Source organism: Lactuca virosa, chromosome 5 (assembly GCF_052849685.1).
Source record: "Lactuca virosa cultivar CGN04683 chromosome 5, Lactuca_virosa_CGN04683_v6, whole genome shotgun sequence".
Taxonomy (NCBI): domain Eukaryota; kingdom Viridiplantae; phylum Streptophyta; class Magnoliopsida; order Asterales; family Asteraceae; genus Lactuca; species Lactuca virosa.
In genome coordinates, this window is record NC_136430.1 from 162,467,156 (window position 1) to 162,475,523 (window position 8,368).

At 38.5% G+C, this 8,368-nt stretch overlaps 1 long non-coding RNA gene across 1 annotated transcript; it reads left to right on the forward strand.

Moving 5' to 3' along the window:
- Positions 1–6,422: 6,422 nt before the first annotated feature.
- LOC145113207 (uncharacterized) lies at positions 6,423–7,335 on the forward strand. The gene is made up of 2 exons (XR_013710748.1): positions 6,423–6,937; positions 7,071–7,335. It is a non-coding gene; the product is annotated as an uncharacterized LOC145113207 (long non-coding RNA).
- Positions 7,336–8,368: the final 1,033 nt, after the last annotated feature.

The window sequence follows — 8,368 nt, forward strand, 5'->3', positions numbered from 1 at the left end:
AGGCAATAAAAACGAGTTTTGGTAATTATCCTTAACAAAATCTGCTCAAAAAATCGAAAATCCCGTCAACAGCACCCTGGACTCGCCGAGGCCACTGATGGACTCGCCGAGTTCAGCCTACTCGTCGAGTCCACTGATGGACTCGCCGAGTTGGGGCTACTTGCCGAGTCCACTGATGGACTCGCCGAGTCGGCGGCGCAGACATCAAAATTTTTTTGATTTTCTGATCTTTGGCAGTCTAATTTTGCATCTATTCAATAGAAAAACAACCTAGGCTCTGATACCACTGTTGGGTTTTGAGCTTAACATCAATCCTATGGTGTTCATGCAACCCTAATTGCTTGGATCTAGGTTTTCTACTTTGAACATGCAATAAACTTCCAAGACTTACAAACCCTAGATCTATCATATAAGAACTTAAATAAGGGTTTAGTAATTACCTTTGATTGTTATATAGCAATAACAATCAATCCTTTCTTTGATTGGCTTCAGAAAGCTTAGTGCCTCAAGTGTTGCACCTCTAATGGAGTCACAAACACCACTAAGCAGCTTGGATGAAGAGGGAGGAGAGAGGAGGCACCAAAAACGGCTGGAAACCCTAAAGGATTAGTTGTCTACGTTTTTGGGGCTTAGGGGCTCCTTAAATAGGTAGGCAATTAGGGTTATCTAACAAGGAAACCCTAATTTGACTGCTTAAGCCCTAAGCAGCCCATGAACCCCTTCTGGAACATGCCTTGGACGATTTCTAATGGGCTTCCCCATAGAATTCGTCCAACCTATTATTCCAAGGTGATCCATAGCCCAAATGCAATTATCCTATAATTACAATTCCAGTCCCCTAAGTTTAATTAATCTCTTTTAGCCACAAAATTAATTCTTAATTAATTCTTGACTAATGTTAATTAAACAATATGATTTCTCCTTTAATATATTATTCTTATAATATATTAATAAATCATAATTAAACCTTTCTCTCCTTAATTCATCCTACATATTGCTATGGTGAAGGCAACCCAAAAGGACCATGCTCATAATCGGGTCAAGTACATACCAAAATAGTTATGGACTTAGACACTAATCCAACAATCTAGCCTTGAAATGGAGTCCAAATGGATAAAGTTGGAAATTTTATCCATTAAGTCAGTATGGAAGAGTAGATTTGGAAGTATGGGCTTAGATTTGAAAGGATTAAGCTCTTAATCAGAAAAATGGCAATTTCCAGTGGCCACGACATGACAAAGGGTAGCCACAATGTGGAGAAGCTGAGGATCGCGGTTGCCTTGTCATGGCATGGCCACGACGTGGCAGTGTCCTTCATGATTGACTGTTTGACCTTGTGTTCCCACGATGTGGCCAAGGAGGGCCACAATGTGGCGTTGACTTTGACGAAATTGATCGTTGACTTTTTGACCAGTTTGACTTAGGGTCAAAATTGAAGGATTTGGTTTGTTGAATGGGATTCTACTTGGTTCTGGTATTAGTGGATTTGCGGGAGCAAGTGGTGCAGAAAGGGGGATCGCATCGTAGTGTTTCTGGATACTTTTCCTCAATGTACCCGTGGGTCGAAGGTTCTAATGTTGGCCCACTTGTTTTGGTTATCATTTATTAGAAGGATGCTCTAGGGACTATATGTTGTCATGTAGGATAGCCTGAGGACTCTTGATCTAGGCTTTCTTGCAAGTTCCTTGTTTGGTTGTGGCTCTAGAGTAGGATCACCTTTCCGGGTGGCTATCTCACCTCTGGGTACATATGGTTATGCATTCCTTGGATTTCTGGTTATGTATCCTTGTGTATAGGATATTGTCGCGATGTAGTGATTTTCTATATTTATGTATATATCCTTGTATGATAGGATGCAACAGTAGTGGTATGCTAGTTAGAGTGCCAATAGGTTGGTTATCGTCTAATGGAATGCCCTAGGGGCTGTATGTAGTCATGTAGGATAGCCTGAGAACTCTTGAGCTAGGCTTTCGTGCATTTTCTTCGTTTGGTTGTGGCTTTAGAATAGTATCATCTGTTCGGATGGATATCTCACCTCTGGTTACTTATGGTTACGCATTCCATGGAGGTTAGCTGGTAGCGAAGCGGTGTGATGTGAAAGATCTAGTAGGTGGTAGTGAGTTGTATGATTTATATATCGACATATGGTGGCGGGTTAGGTTGAGGCGGTTCTGTTGTGTGCTGTAGGCTAGGATACCTTGTGCGGGCCGGCTGTAAGTCGTAGGCACGGAGGCTTGAGAAGAGCAGTTAGTTTGAGGTGGCAGGAAAAAAACGTTGGGTATTCCAGTCAGATGACTGATTGGACATGTTACATGTTGGCATTCCAGTCCGATGATTGATTGGGCCAGGGTATTCCAATCCAATGATTATGGGCCCGTTATGCATGCTAGTACGTTTATTGTATGGGGTATTTTGGGCGAACTCACTAAGCTTTGTGATTACCCTGTTGTTTATGTTGCAGGTTCTATCGGTGATCGTGGGAAGGTGAAGGCGGGACTTTACACACTTATCAACAACATTGAGGATTCCGCTTGTATTATAATACTCTGATTTTCGATAAATTTTATTGGAAAATAATGGTTTCTCTTAGAATGGATTTATAATTGAAAGTTTTACCTTAATAAAAATGAAAATTTTTGGTTGTGAAAATTGGACGTTACAAGTTGGTATCAGAGCCCTGGTTTGAGCGAAATGAAGGAGCACTTGTGTAAATCCAGACTCAAACTAGGATCCGAGAATTTTCACAAAAATGTCTTTGATAAAGAACTTTATAATAAAAGGGTTGGGTTAGGGACATGGACTTGGTCTCTAGTCATGTTCTTGTTTGATTGTTGTCCAGGGATCAGGAACGTGGACCATGACTTGACTATGGTTTTACAGGGAGATGCAGTATGTATAGTCACCCGGAGCCCGAATAGGAGAGTGGATCCCAAAATACCCATACTTGCTATATGTGCTGAATTTTTGTTTTGCTGATATGTGAATTGTTAGAAGATCATGCTACTAGATAGGCTTCTTTTAGGAACTGTTAGATAGAAATGCCTGATTTATGTGATGCCTTATGGAATAGGGAATTTCTTGATGTATGCTACTTGATTGTGTGATTGTTATGTGTATGTTGTATAGTTGTATACAGTCGGGATTAAATAGCCTTAGAATGATTGAATTAGCCTTATTTCCTGTTCCTTGTTTGGTTGTGGACTTGGGGTAGAGTTAATTATTCGAGAGTCTATCTGACACCCGTATTGTGTACAACAGGCATGAACAAAAGAAATAGTGGTACAGGAGAGAGGATAATCCTAGGAGGAGTGCCTAGGAAGTTAGTTGTGGCTCTTAGTAGCAGGTGGGTGCCAATACACCTAGGATTGGTCTAGTGCCGTGACTTAGAACCTTGGGATGAATTCTGAATTGACTACAGATAGGTGTAGAAGGTAGTATGGGCCCGTACTACTGATAGCACAGGATCCGTATGAGATTTAGGAGGAACCTCGAGGATACTAAGGAACTAATAGGAGGATGGTCTAGTGTGTTGAGCACTGTGTTTTGATGTCTGATCTTTTCGTTGTATATTTTCAGTATGACGGCTATTGGAGGTTCAGGGTTAGTTGTTGGTGGCACTGTGAGGGCAGGTCTGAGTGAGGAGGAGATCAACAGGATTATTTTTGTCATAGTGGCCATGTCGATCAGGAAGGCGACTTTGGAGTTGTTTGGGTTGGTTAAGACCGTGTTGATCAAGTATTTTGACCGACGTTATGCCGCCGTCACATAGGTAGCTGTTGCCGCAGCCACAAAAGCCGTTGCCATTAGAGGATCTCAGAGAGGCGTGGCGATACAGTACCGAGAGTTCAATGATATGAAGCCTCCGGAGTTCAGAGGTGACAGGGACCCGATTATCGCTTTGAGATGGATTTTTGATGTGGAGGGATGTTTCTTCACATGTTCGTGTCCTAAGGACCAGAAGGTGAAATTTACGCTTAATCTTCTTCGATGACATGCGAAGGATTGGTGGGAGTTTGTGAATCAGGGCTTTTCGCATGCCGAGCGAGCCGCAGTGACTTGGGATCAGTTTCCAGATATGTTCCGAGCAGAGTATGTTCCTCTGGTTGAGCGAGAGAAACTGAAACTGGAGTACCTATCGCTCAAGTAGACGACTGAGTCGGTGACGGATATCACCAAGATGTTCATGTAGAGATCTCTTTTCTGCCCTGAGTATGCCGCTTCGGAGTAGGTGTAGATATCACGATACTTGAGTATGCTAAAGAAGAAGATTCGAGAGTTTGTAATGACCAAGCCGTGTCAGAACTTGGCTGAGTTGCAGTCAAGTTCCAGCAGAAGAGACATTGAGTTGGAGGTCCAATGGAAGGAGGAGAAGCCATCTTTAGGACTGTATCATCTAGCGGCCAAGCAGTTCAAGTCTGCCGGCCCGATTTCAGGATTGGATGAGAGGAGGAGTTCTAAGTGTGCCAAGTGCGGGAAGTTTCATGATGGGAGGTACCAATCTTTTGTATGTCGCATGTGTGTCGAGGAGGCTTGTCACACCTTCGACCGAGGCGGCGGAACACGCCAGGCTATGCTACTAAGTTCATGGATCACAGGTAAATTGAATATATAACACAAATACAACAATAAAGAAAATAGCATTCATGTTCCATCTTGATATTTGAATACAAGGTTTTATAGATAATAATACTACATGAATTGCCTTAACAGATAGGCATATAATACATGATTGCTTGATAATAATACAACAACAAGTAAACTAGGTCACCTATAATTCATTCCGTCTTGAATGTCTGTTTAGTGATTTCCTGAGAATACATGTAGTTTTGAGGGTCAACACAAGGTTGGTGAGAGTTACAGGTTTTCTGCTAACAACAATAATACTTTTAAAAGTCTAAAAAGTATTTTCTTTGTATGTATAACAATACTTAAAATTTTGTTTGTAAAAATCCTTTGAAAGCCAAAATGTATCTTTGTATAAGTAAATCCATACTTCAACTATGTTTGTAATGAATCCTTGAAAGCGAAAATGTATCTTTGTATAAGTAAATCCATATTTAAAACTGTGTTTGTAAAGAATCCTTGAATATACTTGAAAACCAAACTGTACTGTTACATAAGTAAATTCATACTTAAAATAGTTTTAAAAGCCACTGAGTCTATGGTTTGTAATGAGAGAGAGAGAGAGAGATTCCAGTTAATGGTTATAGTGAGTCCTATAAACAAGCTATGTGACTGTATGTACCCCCTATGTCGCTTCATTATACGTCGTAGTAACGATTGTAGACATTTATCACCCGCTTCGATTGATCGGTCGAGGTTGTAGCTAGCAATCGCAGGTGGGGATGTCAACCCCGTATAGATCTATACATATGTATCTCGCTCCGAAGATTAACGGTTATAGTGGTGTAGGTATGCTAAATTTTTAGATTCAACTAATGAATACAGTCTCACTAAAAAACCCTTAACCAAAGTATATGAATAACTCTCAGCCCTAACTTAATTGTGATTAAGTCACGAGGCATAATGAATTTCATTCTGTAAAGTCTATAAAAGCCAAATATGCTTGGTATGTATATAAAGTGTAATGTACTCTCTTTTATAAAGATATATGTTTCAAAGAAATGGATATATGTACATGTATAAACGTTATGTATTTAAACATATAAATATACAAACATAGTAATAGTTTGAATCCTTGAAATACTACATAGTTTTACGACGCGCTTTTTATGATATATAATGTCACATAAAATCATATATTTTTTATCACGTGACATTTATTGTGTGGACTAGTTATTTCACGATAAAATAATCATAATACGTATACAAAAAGTTTATACTAGTTTATTTGTAACAATATGTTAAATTGTTAAATAATATTTTTATAAACTAGATTTATTGTATTTCGCATAAAGGATAATATATTTGTATAAACAAGGTATATAGGCACATGTATTCCTACCCCCACCCCCAAATAATTAAAATATTAAAAAGGGGCTGTAAGCACTCACCCTTGAATGGTGAGTTCCATTTGTTCGAATTCGGTTTCTTTTGAGAAAATTGTCGTGAGAAACCGCAAATCCCCAATTCTTGAACTTAGAAATACTCTCGGGACTGTTTCGTAACGAATTTAAACTATTGGGGGCTGTTTGGTAATTTAATTAACCAAAATAGGACTGCTTTGGTTAAAATATATAAAGACTGAAATGGTTTAAATGGGATTAAGGTTTGAGTCTTGGACTGATTTTGTTAGGAAATCTCCATAGGAGGGGTTGTTTTGTTAAAAATACACCAAAGTTTTGGGGAAAGGACTCGTTTTGAATAAAAGGGTTCAACAGAGGGGTTTAATGTGTTCATTTTGTAAAATCACAATGATTTAGGGCTTTTTGTGCCCGTTTCCTTTTAATGATCGGGCAAAGGAAAAGAAACGCGTATGAACGGAAGTAGATAGAATGAAGGCGGCAAGGAGGATACGCGAAGACAGATGCGAGGTTTGTAGGACCGGTGGTGGTCGTCATATCGTGAAGAAGAAGGAGCGCCTCCAGCGCTCGACGGGACCGGAGAAAACGAAGAATTGGAAGCAGCAAGGTCGATGGAAGACATAGGAAGGGAGTGAAGGCAGTCGGCGACATCTGTGGTCGACAGTCGTGATGACGAGGGGAGCGTCTCGGGGGTCGACGAGGCTGAAGGAACGAAGGGAAAAAGCAGCATACCTTCCCTCTTCCTGTTCCGATAGCAAGATGAACAGGGGAAAAATAGGGGTGTTTTAGCATCAACGATCGATGGTAGATGACAAAGGAGGACAGAGGCGGCGATTGTGACTGTCGTCGCCGAAAGCGGTGGCGAAAAGGGGCTGTTCCAGCCGGTTCAATCGACGAGAAGGAGGGATGGGTCTTCGATGGGGCAGTTGCTTCCATGGGAGAAAAAAACTCCGGTAATTCCTTGCTTCATATTCTTTATGTTTTGATTTGGTAGGAACAAAGTATAAGGAGAATAGCGATCCATTGAGGTTTTTTGGCTTTGATGTTCGATAATCACATCTGGTGGTGTTTGTTTTTTTTTGGCAGGAAAACGAAGGAGAAGAAGAAAATATAGGTTGCTGGCCTCGGTGTTTCCTGACAGTTTCATTTTAGAAGGGAAAATGCCACCACGTTTATCTTTGTGTGTGACTTTGGGTGTGTAAGACTTAATAGATGTCAATTTGTGTACCTATGAATCTTTGAAGGATTTTGGAGAGTACAAACTCTATTTGCCTTATATGTATTGGGTGTATATTTCCATACATTGTTGGTAATTTGTGAATGGACTTACAAATGTGTATGTTTTCAGGTATTTTGGTAACAATTTCACATATATATATATATATATATATATATATATATATATATATATATATATATATATATATATATATAGGTTTGAATCTACAACAATTCCATAAAATATATATACATATGTTACTAGTTTGTCATGTTGTCATATAAATATATGTAACATATATATAAATCGAAATCTATATGTTAAAAGTGTTAAAAATACTAATTTATTATGTCTTGGTCTTTTAAAGTTCTCTTTGTTGCATACATCGATACATGTATATACGTTAGTGTTTTTATTATTTAACATATATCGTTACAATCCACATTAGTTTTTATTATTTAACATATATCGTTACAATCCACATTAGCCAGCTTGAATTTCTAATTTATATTCGGAATGAATTTACAATAATAAAAAAATGTTAAAATTAATGAATTGAGGTTTCATGCTCATTTCGGTGTGATTCTATGATTTCCACGAAACCGGTTCAAAGCGTATGATTTTCTTTGACTTTTAAAAATATTTTGACTAAATATATTTCAAGTATGAAATTAAATAATAAGATATGACCTGAGTCCAAAAATGTTCTCGGAATTTCCATCTGAGATGTGCAAGTCCCTCAACGGATAGAAACAGTTTTAACAGTTTTAATCAAATCAATATTATACTGGTTTTGGATTCTTAAAACGATCGTATCTTTTTCATACGAACTTCGTTTTCGACATTCTTTATATTTTCAGAAACAGGGAAACATGTACTACGAGAGTAGAATTTTTGTTTTGCTCACAACTAGTTAATACAAAATTTCAGTTTTTCAGACGCCTTTCTAGGGTTGCAATTTGAGCTGTTTGATTCGTTTGTCAGTTTAGACATTTGGAAGTAAGATACCATCTGATATCTTATATTATTTGAATTGAACTCATTTATTTTACAAAAGATGCACTAAACTCAATGTGTCAAATTAAAAAGAGATTTATTGTGAATTGGTCGTCGATGGTCTTTGACCTAAATTCTGAGATGTCACATTACCTTCCCGTTAAGGGAA